At 47.6% G+C, this 24,431-nt stretch overlaps 2 long non-coding RNA genes across 30 annotated transcripts in view; one reads left to right on the top strand and one right to left on the bottom strand.

Moving 5' to 3' along the window:
- Nucleotides 1-600: 600 nt before the first annotated feature.
- On the bottom strand, nucleotides 601-23,839 carry LOC135964839 (uncharacterized). 11 transcript variants are annotated; one of them, XR_012416698.1, is made up of 4 exons: nucleotides 21,859-23,839; nucleotides 19,632-19,793; nucleotides 9,685-9,877; nucleotides 601-5,944 (listed from the first exon to the last, which is right to left on the bottom strand). It is a non-coding gene; the product is annotated as an uncharacterized lncRNA (long non-coding RNA). The 11 variants fall into 11 exon arrangements; XR_012416696.1 differs by lacking the exon at nucleotides 601-5,944 and adding an exon at nucleotides 8,509-9,429; XR_010577540.2 differs by lacking the exon at nucleotides 601-5,944 and adding an exon at nucleotides 8,509-8,961 and having other exon boundaries at nucleotides 22,648-23,839.
- LOC123575142 (uncharacterized) overlaps nucleotides 18,932-24,431 on the top strand; it is a 52,202-nt gene continuing 46,702 nt past the window's right edge. For 15 of the 19 annotated variants that reach the window (XR_012416681.1, XR_012416679.1, XR_012416691.1 and 12 more), the window contains exon 1: nucleotides 23,331-23,714. This is a non-coding gene — a long non-coding RNA (uncharacterized lncRNA). Of the gene's footprint in view, nucleotides 19,564-23,330; nucleotides 23,715-24,431 lie in introns of those variants that run through there. The other 4 variants (XR_010577533.2, XR_012416683.1, XR_012416687.1 and 1 more) reach the window with 3 other exon arrangements.

Here is a 24,431-nt window from a genome sequence, read left to right as displayed (position 1 = left end):
TGGTTCCCATTAACTTTTTCTCTTGGATGTAGGAGACATAAGAGATGACAGAGAGCCTCGAGCCCACAGACATTTCCCCCCACGCCGTGGTGCGGTGCCAGCTCGCTTCCTTGGTTGAGTTGAAAACAGCCCCAGCTAGGATGGCACAGCCACTTGATTTGCCTATTGACTCAGAGATAGGAGCTCAGAACCACCATGGGTCAACCTCCGCTTCCAACTTCCAGGGCCCCTGGGGTCCTCCTGGGGTGGTGCGGGGAGCATTTCTCCCTGGGACATAAGATCTCAGACCCAGCCCAGCTCACTCCCACAGTGACAGGACAAACAATTCTGGGAGTGGCACGGCAGAAGAGCTTGGATTTTTATCCTAAGCATGGTAGTTTTCTAGGAAATTATTAGTCAATCTGGAGCAAGATTCTCAGGAAAAAAAAAGAAATTATTAGTCAAGTGCCCTTTTGTTGGCATAAATCACCATAACAACCACTATAAATATAAAATTACTGTTCTCCAGGGAAACTGAGACAAGAAAATTTTGACTCTTTCCTGTTGTATTAGTCTATTCCTTTGTTGTTGTAAAGAAATACCTAAGACTGGGCAACTTACAAAGAAAAGAGGTTTAATTGGCTGTTGGTATTGCAGGCTGTACAGGAAGCATGGCGCCGGCATCTGCTTGGCTTCTCGGGAGGCCTCAAGAAGTTTCCAATCATGGCAGAAGGCAAAGGGGAAGTAGGTTGCGGGGAAAAGAAAGAGAGATCAGATTGTTACTGTGTCTATGTAGAAAAGGAAGACGTAAGAAACTCCATTTTGATCTGTACTAAGAAAAATTGTTCTGCTTTGAGATGCTATTAACCTGTAACTTGAGCCCCAGCCCTGTGCTCACAGAAACATGTGCTGTATTGAATCAAAGTTTAATGGATTTAGGGCTGTGCGGGATGTGCCTTGTTAACAATATATTTGCAGGCAGTATGCTCGGTAAAAGTCATCGCCATTCTCCGTTCTCTGTTAACCAGGGACACAATGCACTGCGGAAAGCTGCAGGGATCTCTGCCTGAGAAAGCCTGGGTATTGTCCAAGGTTTGCCCCCACTGAGACAGCCTGAGATATGGTCTCATGGGAATGGAAAGACCTTACATCCCCTAGCCTGACACCCGTGAAGGGTCTGTGCTGAGGAGGAGGAGTGAAAGAGGGAGGCCTGTTTGCGGTTGAGATAAGAGGAAGGCCTCTGTCTCCTGCTCTTCCCTGGGAATGGCATGTCTCAGTGTAAAGCCGACCATTCATTCTATTCTGAGATAGGAGAAAACCGCCCTGTGGCTGGAGGCGAGATACGCTGGCAGCAATACTGCTCTGTTACTCTTTGCTACACTGAGATGTTTGTGTAAAATGAAGCATAAATCTGGCCTATGTGCACATCCAGGCACAGTACCTTCCCTTGAAATTATTCATGATACACATTCCTTTGCTCACATGTTTCCCTGCTGACCTTCTCCCCGCCATCACCCTGTTGCCCGGCCACACCCCCTTCACCAAGATAGTAAAAACAGTGATCAATAAATACTGAGGGAACTCAGAGACCAGTGCTGGTGCAGGTCCTCACACGTTAAGCGCCAGTCTCCTGGGCCTACTATTGTTTCTCGATTCTTTGTCTCTGTGTCTTATTTGTTTTCTCAGTCTCTGGTCTCCACCTGACAAGAAATACCCACAGGTGTGGAGGGGCAGGGGTCCCTGTGGCTTTCCGCAGTGCATTGTGTCCCTGGTTAACAGAGAACGGAGAATGGCGACGACTTTTACCAAGCGTACTGCCTGCAAACATATTGTTAACAAGGCACATCCTGCACAGCCCTAAATCCATTAAACCTTAATTCAATACAGCACATGTGTCTGTGAGCACAGGGCTGGGGCTCAAGTTACAGGTTAACAGCATCTCAAAGCAGAACAATTTTTCTTAGTACAGATCAAAATGGAGTTTCTTATGTCTTCCTTTTCTACATAGACACAGTAACAATCTGATCTCTCTTTCTTTTCCCCACAGCAGGTATCTCACATAACAAGAGTGGAGTTGGGGGTAGGAGGCACCTCACTCTTTTAAACAATTACATCTCACATGAACTCAGAGTGAGAACTCACTCACTGTCATGAGGACGGCACCAACATGTTCATGAGGGACCTACCCCTACAATCCAAACACCACCCACCAGGCCCACCTCCACCACCAGGGACTACACTTCCGGAGACTTCTGAAATCCCACCAGGCCCACCTCCACCACCAGGGACTACGCTTCCGGAGATTTCTGAAATGCCTTTGAGGCCTTTTCCCCATGAGATTTAGAAGAGACAGACATCTAAACCATATCATTCCACCCTGGGCTTCCCGAATCTCATGTCCTTCTCATATTGCAAAGTAAGATTGTCCCTTCTCAGTAGCTCCCCAAAGTCTTAACTCGTCCCAGCATCAACATAACCAAAAGCCTCCAGTCCCAGGTTCAGTCTCATCTGGAAATGAGTTCCTTCCACCTATGAACCTACGAACTCAAAGACAAGTTATTTATTTCCAAGATACAATGGGGATGCAGGCATTGGGTAAACATTCCCATTCCAAAAGGGAGACATTGGCCAAAAGAAAGGGACAATTGTCTTCTCTCTGGTCTGCGCCTCCAAGATGACAAAGAAAAGAAGTAACAATGGTCATGCCAAGAAGGGCTGCGGCCATGTGCAGCCGATTTGCTGCGCGAATGGTGCCTGATGTGTGGCCAAGGACAAGGCCATTAAGAAATTCATCATCTGAGGCCGGGCGTGGTGGCTCACACCTGTAATCCCAGCAAGGCCAAGGTGGGTGGATCACCTGAGATCAGGAGTTCCAGACCAGCCTGGCCAACATGACAAAACCCCGTCTCTACTAAAAATACAAAAAATAGCTGGGTGTGATGGTGGGTGCCTGTAATTCCAGCTACTCAGGAGGCATGAGAATCTCTTGAACCTGGGAGGCGGAGGTTGTAGTGAGCTGAGATTGCGCCACTGCACTCCAGCCTGAGCGACAGAGTGAGATTCCATCTCAAAAGAAAAAGAAAAAAGAAAAGAAAAGAAATTCATCATTGGAAACATCATGAGGCCACAGCAGTCAGGGACTTTTCTGAAGCAAGCGTCTTCAATGCCTGTGAGCTTCCCCAGCTGTATGTGAAGCTACATTCTCGTGCGGGTTGTGCAATTCACAACAAGGGAGTCAGGAATGGATCTCGTGAGGCCCACAAGGACTGAACACCCCCACCTTGATTTAGACCTGTGAGTGCTGCCCTGTGATCCCCACCAAAGCCCACATGAGGAACTGAGTCCTTAAAGACTGAAGACGGACTATTCTCAGGAGAAAAATAAAATGGATATTTACTGAAAGAAAGGAAGAAAGAAGAGAGAGAGAAAGAGAGAGAGAGAGAGAGGAAGGAAGGAAGGAAGGAAGGAAGGAAGGAAGGAAGGAAAGAAAGAAAGAGACAAGTGGCCACATGCAAGTCCTATGCCCAGCACAGGAGTCATTATGTCTTCCGGCTCCAGTACAGACAATGCTCTGTCTCTCCCTACACAGTCATTTAGGGAGAATTCTGTCACATTGGAAGAACTTTGGTTATCCATCCATGACCAAAAAAAAAAAAAAAATCTTTTATTGCAACACAGCTTGGCCAATGTTTGTTTGGGGGTCTGAGAAACGGGGGCCAGTTTTTGGATCTTTGCAATTTCATACCATTTATCCATTAAAACTGTTCTGCCAGAGGTCAGGTAAAGGGGGCAGAACACCTTGACATGTATGTGGCTGCGTAACGAGGATGCTGAAGCAAAGGGAAATGAGCTCATGGAGTGAGGCACTGCTAAGGTCTGTCCTGCTCCCCAGGGGAGGAGGAGAAAACCTCCAAACCTGACAGTGAGTACCCTAAACCCCATAGTGTCTCCTGCCCCAGCTCAGAAAAGAGAGGGAATGTGACTCCCAGAGTACAGGGAAGCACCAGGGCTACTGTCTTCCTCTCAGACTAGGCTAGGTACTAATTTTGGCCGAGAAGTCACGGAGTCCAGAGCAGGGCACTGCATAATGTTCCCACGATGACAACATCCATCAGCAAGCAACTCCAGCCCGAAATGATTGGGCCTGTAGTCCCTGCTCCACCTCAGACTTGTTAAATTGGAAGAACTCTAACCCTCCCTACAGACAGGGAGGATCCCCGAAAGATGGCTGAATTATTGACCACTATTTGCTGCACACCATCTCACCTGGGCAGATGTGCAGGCTCTCTGGGACAATATGCTCACTGCAGATGAGCCACAACTGGTTTTAAATGAAGTAAAGGAAGAGGCACAGCAGCTTCATGATGAAAATCCAGACAACACTCTAGATCCTGACCAGAGCAATTCCCTGCACGGACCCAAACTGGGATGTTGTAGAGGACATACATCCCACTGTAGCTAACCTGTATACTATGTCTGTTTCTCTTCCTGGAGATCATAAATGGTTTGCAGTATTGGATTTAAAAGAAGCTTTCTGTTGCATACCCACAGACACAGAAAGCTAACTGTTGTTCACCTTTGAATAGATAGGTCCTAAAGCCACACACAATTTCAGTATCATTGGACTGTGCTCCCACCAGGATTTCAAAGCTCTCCAACTATATTTGGAGTAGCCTTGGCTCAAGATTTGAGGAGCTTACAATTGAAAAACTGGGTATAGTTACAATATGTGGATGATTTACTAAGATCTAGCCCCTCTGAATGGGACTATCAGAATAACACCATTAAAACGCTAAACCATCTAGCAACCTGTGGATCTAAGGTTTCAAGTAAAAAGGCTCAAATATGCAACAAACTGTGGAATATTTAGGTTTTCTCTTACAGAAGGGAAACAGAGCTCTAACAGTGGAAGGGCGAAATGCAACCTCTTCCATCTCAGCCACAGCTACCCGAAGGCAGCTAAGAGGATTTCTAGGTATAACAGGGTTTTGTTAATCTGGATTCCTAACTATGAACTACGGTGAAGCCACTAGACAAACTGTTGAAGGAGCTAACCGTGGCCCCTTCTCCTGTGAACAAAACACCAGCACGCATGTGAATAACTGAAACCTAAGTTAACCTCTGCCCTAGTCCTCGGGCTCCCAAACTCTCACAAGCCCTTTCACGAGCCTGAGAGACTGGGTCTAACACTAGGGGTCCTTACACAGAAATTAGGAAGAATATTGCAGCCAGTGGCTTACTGGACACTGTGGCCAAAGACTGGCCCCTTGTGTAAGGGTGGTCGCTGCCACCTGCCTGCTGTTAAAGGAAGCTGAAAAGTTGGTTTGGGGACAGCCCATCATGATCCACGAACCTCACCAGGTGCTGGTGTTACTAGAACAGAAGGACTGACAGCAGGCAGGCTGAGCAAATGCCAGGCCACACCTCCAGATGACCCTGCAGGAAAAGTGCAGACTGCTGGAGCCTTAAACCCAGAAACTGTACTTCCTGCTACTGAAGAGCACAAAGAACCTATGCACAATCATTTAGAAATTATCTACCAGGTGTCTTCCAGTTGCCCTAATTTATTTGTTTGCTTGTTTATTTATTTATTTATTTTATTTTATTTTATTTTTGAGACGGAGTCTCGCTTTGTTGCCCAGGCTGGAGTGCGGTGGCGCGATCTCGGCTCACTGCAAGCTCCGCCTCCCGGGTTCACGCCATTCTCCTGCCTCAGCCTCCCAGTAGCTGGGACTACAGGTGCCCGCCACCACGCCCGGCTAATTTTTTGTATTTTTAGTAGAGACGGGGTTTCACCGTGTTAGCCAGGATGGTCTCGATCTCCCGACCTCGTGATCCACCTTCCTCGGCCTCCCAAAGTGCTGGGATTACAGGCGTGAGCCACCGCGCCCAGCCCAGTTGCCCTGATTTAAAGGACACAGACCTGCCACATTCAGACTGGACATTGTTCGTGGAAGGGAGCAGCCTGGTAACCAACAGAAAAAGAAATGTTGCATATGCCTTGGTAACTGTTTCCAAGGTAACAGAAGCAGGGACTTTACTAATGGGAATCTCTGCACAGGAGGCAGAACTGATTGCCCTTATGAGAGCCCTGTGGTTGTCCCAAGTACACAGGGCACTCGGAATAAATTGGGAGTCGCACTCAGCATGGAGACCACAATCCTCTGGACCGATGGAAAGGAAAAATCAAACCCTAAAAACAGTTCTTACCAAACCGTGTCAGGAAACTCAACTGAAATGGATTTAGGGCTTTGGCCTTGCACTGCTCCGGGTAAGAGTGACCCCCAGAAGTGGGATCAGGTTAAGTCCCTAAGAAATTATATAGGGGAGACCCTTGGCTGCTAATCTGTCTCAGGTTACTGGGGTGCCCCTTGGTAGAAAGCCAACTATTAAACATACTCAGGTGGGACAAATTCTTCATGTTTTGCATAAGCTTGCTCTGAACAGGAGCCCTGTGAACTCGGCAGAACCGGTCCGCTCGTTCCAGCCTGGTGATCAAGTGCTGCTAAAACATGGGCCCAACTCAGCAGCTGTCTGTCCCCTTTGCCAATACCTAGCTGTCACAACAACAGAAAGTTTCAGAAAATCTTGACACGTGATTCATAAGCCCTTGTTCTTCTCCAAGGTTGCCCTGGTTATTCTAAAATTTTAGTATTTCCAGGTAAATTATAGACTCAGCAGGCGAATTTTGACATCTTCATCATTATCATCATTCCTGATACCCTTTTGATCAGGATTGCATCAAGTCTATACATCAGTTTAAAAGTATTAACTCTTCCAACAGATGCCTTTGTATGTCCTTCCTTATGTAGATCTCCATTTTTTTCTCATGTGTATTTTTATTTTTATTTCTTTGAAATGGAGTCTCACTCTGTCGCCAAGGCTGGAGTGCAATGGTGCGATCTTGGCTCACTGCAACCTCCACCTCCTGGGCTCAAGTGATTTTCGTGCCTCAGCTTCCCAAGTAGCTGGGATTACAGGCACCCACCACCATACCCGGCTAAGTTTTTGTATATTTAGTAGAGACAGGATTTCACCACGTTGACCAGGCTGGTCTTGAACTCCTGACCTCATGATCCACCCACCTCGGCCTCCCAGAGTGCTGGGATTACAGGCGTGAGCCACCATGCCCGGCCTCATGTGTATTTTCTTGGTTTTTCAGGGTAGAGATCTTCTGCATCTCTTGTTGGGTTTCATTTTAAACATTATATTGGTTTTGATGATAATATAAATGATATTGTCTTTTACATTTCACTTTACCTTGTCAGTCTATAGAATATATTTGATTTTTGTACCTTGACCTTCAGAACCCTGTTAAATTTATGTATATTTTGTTTGCAAATTCTTTTGGTTTCTCCCCATATGCAAGTATATCATTTGCAAATAATGACATTTTCATTTCCTTTCTAGTCATACCTTTTTCTTGCCATATTGCATTTATTTCTTTCCAACCTTTATATGTTTTATTTCTAATTCTAGATTAATTGCATGGCTGAGCATGGGACACATGTGATAAACGTTCTACATTCACTTAAAGAAATGTGGATTCTCCAGGTGTTTGGTACAGCATTCCATATATGTTCAGTATGTGAATATTTATAATCCTGTATAAATTCATGTATTCTATTTTTTGGTCTGCTTGTTCTATCAGTTACTTAAAGATTCATATTAAAATACCTGGCCAGGCACGGTGGCTCGTGCCTGTAATCCCAGCACTTTGGGAGGCCGAGGCGGGCAGATCACCTGAAGTCGGGAATTCAAGACCAGCCTAACCAACATGGAGAAACCCCATCTCTACTAGATATACAAAATTAGCTGGGCATGGTGGCACATGCCTGTGATCCCAGCTACTCAGGAGGCTGAGGCAGGAGAATCACTTGAACCTGGGAGGTGGAGGTTGCATTGAGCCAAGATCGTGCCATTGCACTCTAGTCTGGGCAACAAGAGCAAAACTCCATCTCAAAAACAAAACAAAACAAAACAAACACCAAACGAACAAACAAACAAACAAAAACCTAAGTGTGATTGTGGATTTGCCTTGATTTTCAGCTTTGTCATATTGTGCTTAAATATTTGGAAGCTGTTATTAGATATGTACAAATGTAGGATTAAAATATTGTCCTATTGTGTTGACCCTTATATCACTATAAATATCCTTTTATTTCAGTTGCATTTCCTGCCTAATACTATCAGTATGATGTATCTTTTCCCATTGTCTTCTTTCAGTGACCTTTTTTTTTTTTTGTAGACAGGGTCTTGCTATGTTGCCCAGGATTGTCTTGAACTCTTGGGCTCAAGAGATCCTCTGACCTCAGCCCCTCAAAGTGCTGGGATTACAGACATGAGCCACCATGTCTGGCCTGTGTCCTTCCTTTTAAAATAAGTGCTGTGACCAGTTTATTGTTATCTTTATTCAGCCTAAAACTTTCTGTCTTTAAATTAGAATAAGTTCATTTACATTTAATGTGAGAACTAACATAGTTGGGTTAAAATATTCCATTTCACTGTTTGCTTTTATTTTTTCCCAGCTTTTTTTTTCTTTGTTTTCCTTTACTGTATTCTTCTGGATTTGTTAAATATTTCTCGTATTTTGTTTTGTTATATTCTGACATATATTTTACATGATTCGTCAGTGGTTATTTTAGACATTACGATATGCATCTTTGACCTATAGTCCATCTTAAGTTGGTTACTGTCTCATCATAGGGTCCAGCCCTACAGGGCCTGTGGGTTTTTCTCCTCATGTGTGGAGATGAGAGATCGTAGAAATAAAGACACAAGACAAAGAGACAGAAGAAAAGACATTTGGGCCCTGGGGACCACTACCACCAAGGTTCGGAGACCAGTAGTGGCCCCGAATGCCCGGCTGTGCTGTCATTTATTGTATACAAGGCAAGAGGGCAGGATAAGGAGTGTGAGTTGTCTCCAATGATAGGTAAGGTCACATGGGTCACATGTCCACTGGACAGGGGGCCCTTCCCTCTTTGGTAGTCAAGGCGGAGAGAGAGAGGGGAGAGTTTGTGTCATTATTTCTTCTATGTATTTCTGGAGAGATCAAAGACTTTAATACTTTCACTAATTCTGCTACTGCTATCTAGAAGGCAGAGCCAGGTGGACAGGGCGGAACATGAAAGTGGACCAGGAGCATGACCGCTGAAGCACAGCATCACGGGGAGACGTTTAGGCGTCCGGATGGCTGCAGACAGGCTTGACTGATGTCAGGCCTTCCACAAGAAGTGGTGGGGCGGAGTCTTCTCTAACTCCCCAAGGAAAGGGAGACTCCCTTTCCCAGTCTGCTAAGTAACGGGCGCCTTCCCAGGCACTGGCATTACCGCTAGACCAAGGAGCCCTCTAGTGGCCCTGTCCGGGCATGACAGAGGCTCACACTAGTCTTCTGGTCACTTCTCACCGTGTCCCTTCAGCTCCTATCTCTGTATGGCCTGGTTTTTCCTAGGTTATAATTGTAGAGCAAGGATTATTGTAATACTGGAAAAAAGAGTAATGCTACAAACTAATGATTGATAATATTCATATAGAGTCATATCTATAATCCATTTCTAGTATAACTATTCTCATTCTATATATTTTCTTTATTAGACTGGAACAGCTTGTGCCCTCGGTCTCTTGCCTCGGCCCCTGGGTGGCTTGCCGCCCACACTCATGAACAATTCAAGAACATTACACAGCATAACTTCATTTACCTACCTCTATTCCATTGTACTTTCGTTGTTTTAATATTTGCTTGTGCCAGACACAGTGGTTCATGCCTGTAATCCCAGTACTTTGAGAGGCTGAGGTGAGAGGATCACTTGAGCTCAGGAGTTCAAGACAAGCCAGATATCGGGGAAACCCCCCCAATGTTTCAACACAGGCTCTTTCTATTTTCCGTGTCAGCTGGCTGAGAAATAAAGAGAAAGAGTACAAAGAGAGGAATTTTACAGCTGGGCCGCCAGGGGTGACATCACATATCGGTAGGACCATGATGCCCACCTGAGCCTCAAACCAGCAAGTTTTTTATTAAGGATTTCAAAAGAGGAGGGGGTGTAATTACAGAGAGTAGGTACAAAGATCACATGCTTCAAAGAGCAAAAAGCAGAACAAAGATCACATGCTTCTGAGGGAACAGGACAAATGGCAAAAGCAGAACTACTGATAAGGGTCTATGTTCAGGGTGCACATATTGTCTTGATAAACATCTTAAACAACAGAAAACAGGGTTCAAGAACAGAGAACCGGTCTGATCACAAATTTACCAGGGCGGAGTTTTTTCCCCACCCTAGTAAGCCTGAGGGCACTGCAGGAGACCAGGGCGTATCTCAGTCCTTATCTCAACCATGTAAGATAGACACTCCCAGAGTGGCCGTTTATAGACCTCTCCCCAGGAATGCATTCATTTCCCAGGGTATTAATATTAATATTCCTTGCTGGGGAAAGAATTTAGCAATATCTCTCCTACTTGCACGTCCATTTATAGGCTCTCTGCAAGAAGAAAAATATGGCTCTTTCTGCCCGACCCCGCAGGCAGTCAGATCTTACAGTTGTCTTCCCTTGTTCCCTAAAAATCGCTGTTATTCTGTTCTTTTTCAAGGTGCACTGATTTCATATTGTTCAAACATACATGTTTTATAATCAATTTGTACAGTTAACACAATTACCACAGTGATCCTGAGGTGACATACATCCTCAACTTACAAAGATAACAGGATTAAGAGATTAAACACAGGCATAAGAAATTATAAAAGTATTATTTGGGAACTGATAAATATCCATGAAATCTTCACAATTTATGTTCCTCTGCTATGGCTCCAGTCGGTCCCTCCATTTGGGGTCCCTGACTTCCTGCAACACCAGGCAACATATCATGATTCCATTTCTACAAACAAATTTTAAAAATTAGCTGGGTGTGGTCATGTGTGCCTATAGTCCCATGTATATTTACTTGTATGTATGTTATAAACCTACAAGATGTTATTCTTATTTTACACCAATAATTACACCAATATTATTATTTTATTTTATTTTATTTATTTATTTATTTTTTTTTGAGACGGAGTCTCGCTTTGTCGCCCAGGCTGGAGTGCAGTGGCCGGATCTCAGCTCACTGCAAGCTCCGCCTCCCGGGTTTACGCCATTCTCCTGCCTCAGCCTCCCGAGTAGCTGGGACTACAGGCGCCCACCACCTCGCCCGGCTAGTTTTTTGTATTTTTAGTAGAGACGGGGTTTCACCATATTAGCCAGGATGGTCTCGATCTCCTGACCTCGTGATCCGCTCGTCTCGGCCTCCCAAAGTGCTGGGATTACAGGCTTGAGCCACTGCGCCCGGCCTCACCAATATTATTTTATATTTATCCAAGTAGTTATTATTTCTGCTTCTCTTGCCTTCTTAGAGTTCCATACTCCCATTTGGGATCGTTATAAGTTAGCTTGAAGAACGGTGCTGGAACAATTGAATATTTGTCTAAAAAAAAAAAAACTCTTCAGTAAATCATGACCCCAAGCCTCACAGTCTACCCAAAACCATCCTAACCCTGAATGTAGGACTTAAAAACAATAAAACATTTAGAAGTCAACCCATGGGAATATTTTAAGAAATCCTTGTCTACTCCACAAAAGCACTAACTATCAGAGTAAACGTACATGAATTTGACCTCATTAACATTGAGAATTTCTGTTCATAAGAAGATGTGGCCGCACGTGGTGGCTCATGACTGTAATCCCCGCACTCTGGGAGGCTGAGGCAGGCAGATCACTTGAGCCCAGGAGTTCAAGGCCAGCCTGGCCAATCATCTCTATTTTATTTTTTAAAATATATTACAAATATGGTGGATATGCATGTTTAATCATTCACCTGCCACCTCACTGCCTGTCCTTTCTGAGGTGGCCTTAACCTGGTCACTCCTCATCCCAGCCCCTTGTTTGTGCATCCTGAGAACCATCATCACTATCTGAAATGCTCTATTTGTTTGTAATTGAATACAGTTAAATTAATTGCACTGACATTAATGAACTTGCCTCCACTTTCTTTCTTCTCAATTTGACTCAGTCTGTGGGCTGCCAAGATTTGAGAGAGATGCAGAGGGAGGGAGGGTCAGACAGAGGCGACGCTGAGACCACCCTCACCATGGGCTGTATCCCTCTAGAGCTGCTGAGACCACCCGCGCCGTGGGCTGCAACCCTCCAGAGCTGCTGAGACCACCCACACCATGGGCCGCAACCCTCCAGAGCTGCTGAGACCACCCATGCCATGGGCCGCAACCCTCCAGAGCTGCTGAGACCACCCATGCCATGGGCCGCAACCCTCCAGAGCTGCTGAGACCACCCACACCGTGGGCCGCATCCCTCTGGTTGCGCGTGGGCTGGTTGAAATCTCTCATATGGCACCCGACACAGGCCACCAATCAAGCCGGCTGCAAGAGCTGGAAAATCTCACCCAGTCTAACTGGCTGTTGGATGGTTTTTCAAGGACATTTCGACAGGCAGAAGCCCTAGATAGGGCTCATCAGATCGACGCAGTGATTAGCCTGAATGTGCCCTTTGAGGTCATTAAACAACGCCTTACTGCTTGCTGGATTCATCCCGCCAGCGGCCGAGTCTACAACATTGAATCAACCCTCCCAACACTGTGGGCACTGATGCTCTGCCTGGGGACCCTCTCATTCAGCATGAGGATGATAAACCAGAGATGGTTATCAAGAGACTAAAGGCAGCCAGGCACAGTGGCTCACACCTGTAATCCCAGCATTTGGGGAGGCCGAGGCAGGCGGATCACAAGGTCAGGAGTTCTAAACCAGGCTGCCCAATATGGTGAAACCCCATCTCTACTAAAAATACAAAAATTAGCTGGGCGTGGTGGCGGGCACCTGTAGTCCCAGCTACTCAGGAGGCTGAGCAGGAGAATCGCTTGAACCTGGGAGGTGGAGATTGCAGTGAGCCGAGATGGCGCCACCACACTCCAGCCTGCGCAACAGAGCGAGACAGTGGCTCAAAATAAATAAATAAATAAATAAATAAAGAGACTAAAGGCTTATGAAGCCAAACAAAGCCAGTCCTGAAATATCACCAGAGAAAAGGGGGTGTTGGAAACATTCTCCGGAACAGAAACCAATAAGATTTGGCCCTCTATATATATTTTCCTACAAACTAAAGTGCCACAAACAAGCCAGAAAGCTTCAGTTACTTCATGAGGAGAAATGTGTGTAACTATGAATAGTAAGATGGGCAAACCTCCTAGTCCCTGCATTTAGAAGCGCTTTTCCTAAGACTTCCAGTATGTATGAATTCTTTGAAAACTATATGACTTTTATTTCTACTGATTTTATTCTGGATACTAAGGATGTGCCAAATGAGTCAGATACTAAGATTCATCCTTTGAAATCACGTAGTGTGTTTTATGCAGCTATCCTCAGAAACATCAGTGATGCCTGAACTTTTAAAACATCTGTTAGAGCAAAATTAAACAAGCATTTGGTAGTAATCTCACTTTGTGTTCAGTTAATAAGTGGTTGATAAAGTTTCTATATTTGTCTGGAAAAGTTAAAAAAAGTTACATGTCATTTGAGGAAAATATGTAATCAGAAATTTTTGCATAGATTGATTCCAAAAAAGGCATTTCTAGCATTGTGGAACATGGTGAGACATTATATAAATTCCAGAAAGAAAGCAACTGGATTTAGAGATTTATTGTAAGACACAAATTCACTGCTGCCTTTACAGTAAGAAATGTATGTGCTAACCATATATGCTGTATTTATTTTGTTGTTAAGCATACTTTCAGTTTGCTCAGAATTTTCAATTTGCTATAAACATGTATCAATTAGCATGTAGAAAAATATTACTTTAAGATGACTTGTTTCCTTTGAAAGTACATATATACTCAGGGCTATGATTTATGTCAGAAACTGGCATTATAAGTCCTTGGACAAGCACCAAAGTTGAATGAATTTTCAACAAAATGTAATTAAAGTCTGTATGTTTTCAGATATGACTCAGGTGAAGAAATGTGTTTTAGGATCTACTTGACGGTTTCTCTTTTTGATCCAAACGTATGATCTGCCCTGATAAATAACAAGTCACAGTGCCACCCCGCTGCCCAAAAAAGAAAAGAAAAAAGAGAAAACTGCGGCACTGTGTAAATAAAGTAAGCACACGTTGTCGTGAGTAAATAGATGAGGCATGCCTGGCATAAATAGCAATCAATCGTAATTAGTAAACAGGTGTGCCAATAAAGAGAATTTACGTGACGGGTTAACAAGGACCAGGAAGGTGAGTGAGTTTCCTGAAGGAGTTCTTGGTTCCTGATCAGAGAACTCAATGCTGTTAGCACTCATCGCCGCCTTATTGTAAGGGGAAAGAACTCTACTGGCGTCATCTGAGCAGCCATTTACAAATCGGAATCTAAAGTGATTCCTCAGTGGGGCAGCAAGGACGGCTGTTGACGTGCTGTGTGGTCTGATAGAAGTGGGGCAGCATGAGAGGTGGAGGAAATGCCCGATGGCGTCTTCCATGGCGTGTTTACTCTTCCTTTACTTGGTGCCAAGTCAAATGAAACAAGCCCTCGTACAAGCCGTTATTAATTGCCTTTAAAAATCTGTTCCGTTGTTTTCCAGGTACTTAAAATACCAGTGCCAGTAAGTAGTTCTTATGTATTTTGGGGGAAAAATTTCATTTTCCTTTTCTTCTGATATTTAAAAAATTCATCTATCTTTCAAGATGAACCAAAGTTTCTTAAACTAATTATAGCAAACACTTCATTCTTCATAAAACCTTCTATAATGCCTTGTTTGAATGTTAATCGTATGTGCTTTCTAAAATGTTGTGAACTACTAAACTTATGGATTATTGCTAGGCTATCAGGCATACATTAGTCTTTATCAGAATAAAATGAAATTAAATAACTGTGGCTATTACTTTGTCCTTGGTCCTTCACAGGGCCTGCTCCACCCTACCTTCCTTCCTGCTGCCTGATGGCTCAATGGCTTCTGAATGACTGTGTTCTAATAAAAGATCTTAAAACAGAAAAGCAGCAACAACAACAATAACAAAACAAAGTTGGACTAAAAGTTAAGGCTAAAAGTATGACAATAATCAGCACTATTAAAGGGAGTAGGGCAGACAACAGCCATTGCTTCCAAGTTCCCATGGAAGTTCTAAAGATTCAATTTTGTCTGCCTGGGTAACGATGTTTTTAATATGTTCTAGGACCAAACTGGGCTGACTGATGTAGCCACAGCATTGTCCTTTTAGATACAGACATGTTCCTCCTTGTCTGGCATGAGAAGATTTAAGGTCCCTCAGTTTTGCAGGACTACAGCAGCCAGGGAGTCCAGCTGCTGTTGAAGACTCGTGAGGCCCTCTGCCGTTTGCTGGAGGGCCATTCGGTCTCCCAAGACAGTTTATGCTGGATTCCCAAGGCTCTGTCTCCCACAGCTGTCTCTGCTAATCCCAATAGAGAGGATGACACTAAACCCAAGGGAATAAGGGGTCCTGCTCAGCGGTGGCTCGCGCGATGTTAGTACATGGGAAAAGGGAGAGACACAGTAGCCCATGGGGGGTTAGATGGGGCGAGCTGTAAGCGATGGAACGCTGTCCCTTCCAGAGTGCAGGGAGTCGTAGATACACTGGAGACTGTCCCTTCCAGAGTGCAGGGAGTCGTAGATACACTGGAGATCCACAACCCCCAAAACTCCGTGTGCTACAAAAGTATTTTTCATTAAAGTGGTGAAAGCAGTGGAGGTTCTATAAAAGAGGGTTTTCTATTTTCTGGCCTACGAGTGAAAGGTTTTGTGCAGCTATGTTGGCAGTGCTCACTGGGTCCATCAGGGGATGGTAGAGTTGGATGGTGGTGTTAACAAGTTCTTTAAACGGTGCTCACTGGGTCCATTAGGGGATGGTAGAGTTGGATGGTGGTGTTAACAAGTTCTTTAAATAGGGTTCCCCTCTTAGGGTCCCACCACATTTAGTTTATTTTTTTATTATTATTTTTTTTTGAGACAGAGTCTTGCTCTGTTGTCCAGGCTGGAGTGCAGTGGCACGATCTCAGCTCACTTCAAGCACTGCCTCGTGGGTTCACGCCATTCTCCTGCCTCAGCTTCCCAAGTAGCTGGGATTACAGGTGCCCGCCACCACGCCCGGCTAATTTTTTGTAATTTTTTTAGTAGAGACAGGGTTTCACCGTGTTAGCCAGCATGGTCTCGATCTCCTGCCTTGTGATCCACCTGCCTCAGCCTCCCAAAGTGCTGGGATTACAGGTGTGAGCCACAGCGGCCGGCCAAGTGTAGTTATCTTTAACAGGAAATGTTGATGGTCCCCAGAGGATATATTGAGATAGAGTGATTAAAGGCTTCCCATGTGAAGGCAGCCCCAGCAGAAACCCCGTCCTAGTTTTGTTGACAGGAAGTAGAGACCCTGCCAGTCAGGGAACAGCATAGAGCAGGAAATTGATTGCATGAGCGAGTTGTCCATTTATCAGTATAGTTCCTGCAGATGTGTGGACTAGATAGTGACCCAGTGACAAAGGTTCATCTACACGGACTCTCTTGGAGTTTTCCTGCAAAAGTGTTGGAACTGGCATGATGGCTGTAAAGGCAGAAGGGGAAATACTCCAGATAAAAGATACGCTAAGAAAGCATTTCTCCTTTTGGGACATTTGAACTACTGTTGATCGTTAAGAGAGGGAACTTAGGGAACCCATGACCCCATCCAATAAAATCCCTTTGTATTGACTGTTGGGGCTGCTATCCCCATCCTGCTGGCCAGTGAGTTTGCTCCTGGAGGTGTGCTGGGAGGCCAGAGTCTTCCACGGGCACAGGTCTGGCATATTCCCCACGTTTGGTAGTCATGGAAAGCCAGCCAGGCTGAGTTATGTTTAATAGACTAACATAATTATGTTATGTTAATTGCTTCCCTAGCACACGGACCAGCACCTCTAAAAGCGCTTAGAGCACAGCAGGCGAGCACCAGAAAAGGAAGATGTTACTTGTCTTCTGGATCAGCCCCATCTGGGGTTGTTTTCTTGAATAGAAACTTCAGAGCCTCTTTGAGCTCTTGGGTGTAATGAGCGGCTTCCTCTGGTTTCTGTAAAGGTTTATTGCAAAGTTTAATTCTGGTCATGCAGGCCCAACTGGCGATTCCCTGCAGCTTTACAGCCACTGGGGGTGGTTCGCAGCACTTGGTAAGGTCCGTTCCATTTAGGAAGAAGTTGATCTGCTGGGGAGCCTTCCTTCTAGGTTTTCAACAGGACCCAGCCTCCAGGCAGCACTTTGGGCTTCTGTTTCACTTGCCCAGGCGAGGGCAGCACCGTGTTTCCATATTCCTGGATGGCCAGCCGCACCTGGCCTAGATTTTGAATATATGTTATAATAGACTGAGTTTCAGGTTTGATTAATGGGTCTACGGTGAGGGAGGGTCTCCCATAAGTCATTTAAAAAAGACTAAGTTTCCTCTTCCCTTCGGGGACCGTTTGTATTCTCATGAACGCGGAGCAAACTGAAAGTATGCTTAACAACAAAATAAATACAGCATATATGGTTAGCACATACATTTCTTACTGTAAAGGCAGCAGTGAATTTGTGTCTTATAATAAATCTCTAAATCCAGTTGCTTTCTTTCTGGAATTTATATAATGTCTCACCATGTTCCACAATGCTAGAAATGCCTTTTTTGGAATCAATCTATGCAAAAATTTCTGATTACATATTTTCCTCAAATGACATGTAACTTTTTTTAACTTTTCCAGACAAATATAGAAACTTTATCAACCACTTATTAACTGAACACAAAGTGAGATTACTACCAAATGCTCGTTTAATTTTGCTCTAACAGATGTTTTAAAAGTTCAGGCATCACTGATGTTTCTGAGGATAGCTGCATAAAACACACTACGTGATTTCAAAGGATGAATCTTAGTATCTGACTCATTTGGCACATCCTTAGTATCCAGAATAAAATCAGTAGAAATAAAAGTCATATAGTTTTCAAAGAATTCATACATACTGGAAGTCTTAGGAAAAGCGCTTCTAAATGCAGGGACTAGGAGGTTTGCCCATCTTACTATTCATAGTTACACACATTTCTCCTTATGAAGAGCTGGACCATGACAGGGTCTGGGACATCTCCTTGAATCCTCATGAAACCAGGGCCCTAGGAGGTCACGGGCATTTGGCATGCACCGTCCTGGGTCTCCTGGGTGCTGGAAGTCTCCAGGCCCGACTGAGGTGGCCCCCCCTGCTGGCTGGGAGGCCTGACATCTCACCAGCAAGCCTTTCCCTGCCTCACTGGTTGGCCATTGGTGATGCCCAATTACAATGCCTGGAATGCCTGATGCCATCCCCACGGCCTGGCATCTACATGACTAAGCATCTTTTGTTCAGCAAAGAAAGCCAGTCGAAGGACCATCTGAAGGAGCTGGAAAATGCATAAGGTCTGGAGGGACAGGGCACTCTTAATGTGTCCCTCAAAACAGACTTTGGCCAGGCGCGGTGGCTCATGCCTGTAATCCCAACACTTTGGGAGGCCAGGGTGGATGGATCACTTGAGGTCAGCAGTTCAAGACCAGCCTGGCCAACATGGTGAAACCCCATCTCTACTAAAAGTATAAAAAATCAGCTGGGCGTGGTGGCAGATCCCTGTAGTCCCAGCAACCCGGGAGGCTGAGGCAGGAGAGTTGCTTTAACCCGGGAGGCAGAGGTTGCTGTGAACCGAGGTGGTGTCATTGCACTCCAGCCTGGGCAAAAGAGATTCCGTCAAAAAAAAAGAAAAAAAAAAAAAGAAAGAAAGAAAAGAAAAGAAAGAAAAAAGAAAAAAAGAAAATTTTGTAAAACAGAAAACGCGATCAGACAATAAATCACAATGGCCACGAGGTGGCGGCCGAGTGCTACCAGAGGGACAGCAAACAGCTGCGTCTGAAACGAGTCCAGAAAGGTGTGAAATTAAGCAGCAAAACAGCCCAAATACTGAACGTTGAGAGCAACCCATGTGGTTAGGATAATGATGAGCGGTGCAGAGGCAGCCAGAGGACAGCAGCACATACATCCACAGAAAGGGTACAGGCAACTTAGAAACCTTTCCCAGAGCTTGACTGAAACAGCCCTGGGAAAAGCAGCAGCAGCCAACCAGGCAGCCTGGCACTGCCACGGTACCCGCCGCGGGGAAGGGAAACCGGAGTGAACGACGCGGACAAACCTCCATCCGAGTCACGGCACCAGAAACGGTGACGGCTGCTGGGAGGCCTCCATTCTTGTCTTCTTCGTTTAAAAGAATTTATTTATTTATTTATTTATTTATTTATTTATTTATTTGAGATGGAGTCTCGCTCTGTCGCCCAGGGTGGAGTGCAGTAGCCGGATCTCAGATCACTGCAAGCTCCGCTCCCGGGTTCCCGCCATTCTCCTGCCTCAGCCTCCCGAGTAGCTGGGACTGCAGGCGCCCGCCACCTCGCCCGGCTAGTTTAAAAGAATTTAAACAAGAGACACGCAGCCAAGGAGAAGCAGCACAGAGCAATGTATTGCAAAGGAGAAAGAATATTTTGAAAGTGCGACGCAGAAGAGACAGGACGCCCTGAGAGAGAGGATTCAGGGCCGTCTGCTGGTAAGGGCGAGACAGCAGAGACTGGCACCAGGGAGGCTCCTCCGTGGGAGTCTTCCCTGATTACTCACCGCGGGTGGGCAGAGGCGTTGCTAGGAAACATGTTCGGCGGGGCGGGGCGGGGCGGGGCGGGGGGGGGGTCCTCTAGGTGCACATGCGCAGTACCTGCACCTGCTTGTTCATCAGTTGCGTGTCTCATTAGCATCTTAAATCTCCACCCAGGGGTGTGTTTTCTATTATAATGAGCAAAGGGTCAGTCTGAGGACAGGGAAAATCAAATATGCATGCTCTCTAGTTGGGGAGGGGGGATTTCTCTCCTGGAGCTAGCTTTGCTTGGATGAGCTGGACCACAGCGCAAATGCAAAGCCTCACTGTGTTGACTGTACAGTGGCCACGGTGGCTGCATCCTAACGATATGGTCACTTCCTTGACTACCTATCCTGGCTCATAAGCAGAAGTCAAGCCCCTGGGCCAGGCGCCATGCCTCACGCCTGTAATCCCAGCACTTTGGGAAGCCGAGGCAGGCAGATAACAAGGTCAAGAGTTTGAGACCAGCCTGGCCAACACAGTGAAACCCCGTCTCTACTAAAAATACGAAACCCCCCCCAAAAAAAAAAAAACTGGGTGCGGTGGCAGGTGCCTGTAATCCCAGCTACTCCGGAGGCTGAAGGAGGAGAATCACTTGAACCCGGGAGGCAGAGATTGCAGTGAGCTGAGATGGCGCCATTGCACTCCAGCCTGGGTGACCGAGCAAGACTCCATCTAAAAAAAAAAAAAATTTCAAGCCCCTACCATAATGCTAACATTGTGGTCTTTCATTAGTTTTACAAAGGCGGCTTTGGTCAAGGAGTGGAGTAGTTTTGGGAAGAGACTATTATCGTCCTTACTTTATTTTTTATTTGTATTTATTTATTTTTGTTTTGAGATGGAGTTTCGCTCTTGTCACCCAGGCTGGAGTACAATGGCACAATCTCGGCTCACTGCAACCTCCCGCATCTCAGGTTCAAGTGATTCTCCTGCCTCACCTTCCTGAGTAGCTGGGATTACAGGTGCCCGCCACCATGTCAGCTAATTTTTATTTTATTTTATTTTATTTTTTATTTTTTATTTTTTTTTGAGACGGAGTCTCACTGTGTCGCCCAGGCTGGAGTGCAGTGGCCGGATCTCAGCTCACTGCAAGCTCTGCCTCCCGGGTTTTTACGCCATTCTCCTGCCTCAGCCTCCCGAGTAGCCGGGACTACAGGCGCCCGCCACCACCTCGCCCGGCTAGTTTTTTGTATTTTTTAGTAGAGACGGGGTTTCACCGTGTTAGCCAGGATGGTCTCGAACTCCTGACCTCGTGATCCGCCCGTCTCGGCCTCCCAAAGTGCTGGGATTACAGGCTTGAGCCACCGCGCCCGGCTATTTTTTTTTTAGTAGAGACAGAGTTTTGTCATGTTGGTCAGGCTGGTCTTTAACTCCTGACTTCAGGTGATTCACCTGCCTCGGTCTTTCAAAGGTATTACAGGTGTGAGCCTTCATGCCTGGCCCATCCTTACTTTAAACTATGAACTAAATTCCTCCCATAGTTAGCTTGGCCTATGCCACCTGAGCAAAGGCAGGTTAGCTTGTGAGATTAGAAGCAAGCTGGAAACAGTTATGTTAGATTCCTCCCTTTTTTTTGAGCACGAGTCTCACTCTGTCACCCAAGCTGGAGTGCAGTGGCGCAATCTCAGCTCACTGCAAGCTCTGCTTCCCAGGTTCACGCCATTCTCCTGCCTCAGCCTCCTGAGTAGCTGAGACTACAGGCACCTGCCACCACGTCCCGCTATTTTTTTTTGTAGTTTTATTAGAGACGGGGTTTCACTGCGTTAGTCAGGATGGTCCTGATCTCCTGACCTTGTGATCCACCCGCCTCGGCCTCCCAAAGTGCTGGGATTATAGGCATGAGCCACCACGCCTGGCCTCCTCTCATTGTTATAATCTTGCTAAAGTTCTTTCACTCCTGGCCTCAAGCTATCTTCCTGCCTTGGCCTCCCAAAGTGATGAGATTACAGATGTGAGCCACCAGGCCCACCTACTGCCAATTCTAGTGTAAAGAGTAAACTGGGCTAGGCATGGTGGCTCACACATGTAATCCTAGCACTTTGGGAGGCCAAAGTGAGCAGATCACTTGAGGTCAGGCTGGCTCAGAACGGTCTGGGTGAATGAACGCCTGTCTCAGCCTGGAGTCAGGGCTAGATTCAGAACAGCCTGGGTGGACGGCTGTCTCAGCCTGGAGTCAGGGCTGGGCTCAGAACAGTCTGGGTGAATGAACACCTGTCTCAGCCTGGAGTCAGGGCTAGGCTCAGAACGCCCTGGGTGGACGGCCGTCTCAGCCTGGAGTCAGCACTAGACTAAGAACAGCCTGGGTGCGCGGCCGTCTCAGCCTGCAGTCAGGGCTGGGCTCAGAACGGTCGGGTCGGAGGGCCCTCTCAGCCTGGAGTCAGGGCTGGGCTCAGAATGGTCTGGGCGGACACGTTCTCAGCCTGGAGTCAGGGCTGGGCTCAGAATGGTCTGGGCGGACAGCGTTCTCAGCCTGGGGTCAGGGCTGGGCTCAGAAGGGTCTGGGCGGACAGCGTTCTCAGCCTGGGGTCAGGGCTGGGCTCAGACGACCAGCAGAGGCTTTGCCCTGCCATGCCAGGAGCCACATCTCATGACCAGGTCCTGGTCTCCCACACTGGCCAGACGCCTCCATCTGAGACGTCCTGGTCCCTCCGACTGCACAGTGTGACAGCCACCACCCAGCCGTGCTGGGTAAGATGCCCAATTAAATTTTAATTTCAGATAAACAATTTTAGCATAAGTATGTCCCCAACATTGGTAAAAATGACTATTTGTTGTTTATCTGAGATTCAGAATAAACTGGGCATCTTGGACTTTTTATTTGCTCAACCTAGAAATTCATGAGTGCCTAAGGAGGTCAAGGCAAATTCCCGACCACCCCAAATCTGTGTCGGACCCAGGGGCAGTCACAATGGGGTGCAGTGGTTGTACCTGGTGACTCAGGCCGCTTGTCTACCATCTCATGTCGCCCCCTGCCCCTAGCACCATGGTGTCATGCCCTACCCGCCAGTGGGCCCAGAAAGCAGCGCTTTTGCCCAGGGCCATGGTCTTCTAGGCACAGGGTTCAGCCCAAGGAGGGCAGCCCTGGTTCCCAAGCCTCCTGCAGCACTGACTCTCCACTGCAGCTGGCCTGGGGTCTGCAGCTGGCCTTCTGCTTCTGGCCCTGGCTGGCCCTGGCTCACCTCTCCAGAAGGTCTCTGGAAGCTTCTTCCCCACAGGGTCCTCCCTTCTACCGTAATCTTCCCGGGTTCTGGGAAACAAACTTGAGAGGCCCAGGCGCACCCCACCTCTTCTCTCTGGGTATCCACAGCTTCTCCTCTGCCTCCTCCCCAAGGGGATCACTCCGGCCTTTCCCCTCTCCAGTGACCCTCTCCACACCCACCCGGCTTCCCCCTTCCTCTGAGCACCCCAGATCCCAAAGGACGAGGTGAGGGAGGCTTTGGAGAAATGTTGCCTGACGTCACGGGTCCTCCACTCTCGGGGGAACCACGCGGCCTGCCCGGCAGTCAGCCCCCTCCCCGCAGGCAGCTCCCTCCCCATAGTCAGCTCGCTCCCCGCAGGCAGCCGCCTCCCGCACGCAGCCCCTCCCCGCACGCAGCCCCTCCCCGCACGCAGCCCCCTCTCCGCACGCAGCCCCTCCCCGCACGCAGCCCCTCCCCGCACGCAGCCCCCTCCCCGCACGCAGCCCCCTCCCCGCACGCAGCCCCTCCCCGCAGGCAGCCCAGTCCCCGCAGGGAGTCCCTCTCCCCGCACGCAGCCGGGTCCCCGCACGCCGCCCCCTCCCCGCAGGCAGCCCCGTCCCCGCAGGCAGCCCCGTCCCCGCAGGCAGCCCCTCCCCGCAGGCAGCCCCCTCCCCGCAGGCAGCCCCTCTCCGCGTCGCCTCACAGCTGCAGGGGTCTGGGCTGGGAAGTGTTGGAGGCAGCTCAGGTTGAAGGCCGGGCAGCGGGCGCTTCTCCCCCAGCCTCCTGGGGCCCGGGCATCACTGGAAGCGGCGTTTGTCCCCACTTTGTATCAGTCGCAAAGAAAGAGCACCCAATTGGACGAAAGGCTGCGTTCCTGGCCCAGAGTGGGTGAGAGTGAGCCCCTGCCCTGTGGGGGAGGCTGAGGCCGGGGGTTGTGAGGAGTCCCATGCGGGGAGGAGGCTGCAGGAGCACCTCCGTGCGCCTCTTGATACCACGCATGCTTAGCAAGCCCTGGGGACTGTTCTCCCGGGCGGGGACTTCCGCCTTGTAATGACATGTCACTGACTTAAAGGGAACTGGGGTCACCAGCTCTGGTTTGTGCCCATCTGGTGCGTTCTTATCTCCCTGGTATTTGGCAGGGGATCCCAAGCCTCTCCTGGCATGCTGAGACATCTGGAGCTCATTAAGCCTTGGAGCCTGTAGATAAAGAGATTAAAGGAAAAAAGAAAAGAAATCCCGCCCTGGGAGAGTTGGGGCAGGATTAGCCCGGAGGCCACGCCTCTGCGGGGTCTCCCATAGGCTGGGCCAGCCTCTGCCCTCCCTGCTTCCAGAACCCTGAAGGCTGATGGCCTGTGGCGGCCAGTCTCCACCCACCCCAGAGCCCAGCCTAGCAGTAGAAGGCCGCCCACCCCGTTCGAATGTCCCTCTTCCTCCAGGGTCAGCCCACACGCCACTCTCACGGAGGCCAGGAAGGTGGTGGGACGGGGAGTTTATCCTCTGCCTGAGGGGGCGTCTGGGGTGCCATTGAGCCTTTCACCCTTTGAGAGGAGTCAGGGTCATGCAGCGTCTCCAGCAAGTGGTGGCAGCAACTGATGGAGCATCCTA

This window comes from Macaca fascicularis, chromosome 8 (assembly GCF_037993035.2).
Source record: "Macaca fascicularis isolate 582-1 chromosome 8, T2T-MFA8v1.1".
NCBI classification, from domain to species: Eukaryota; Metazoa; Chordata; class Mammalia; order Primates; family Cercopithecidae; genus Macaca; species Macaca fascicularis.
Note: the sequence above shows the minus strand (reverse complement) of the source record. Positions and strands in the feature narration are given on the sequence as shown.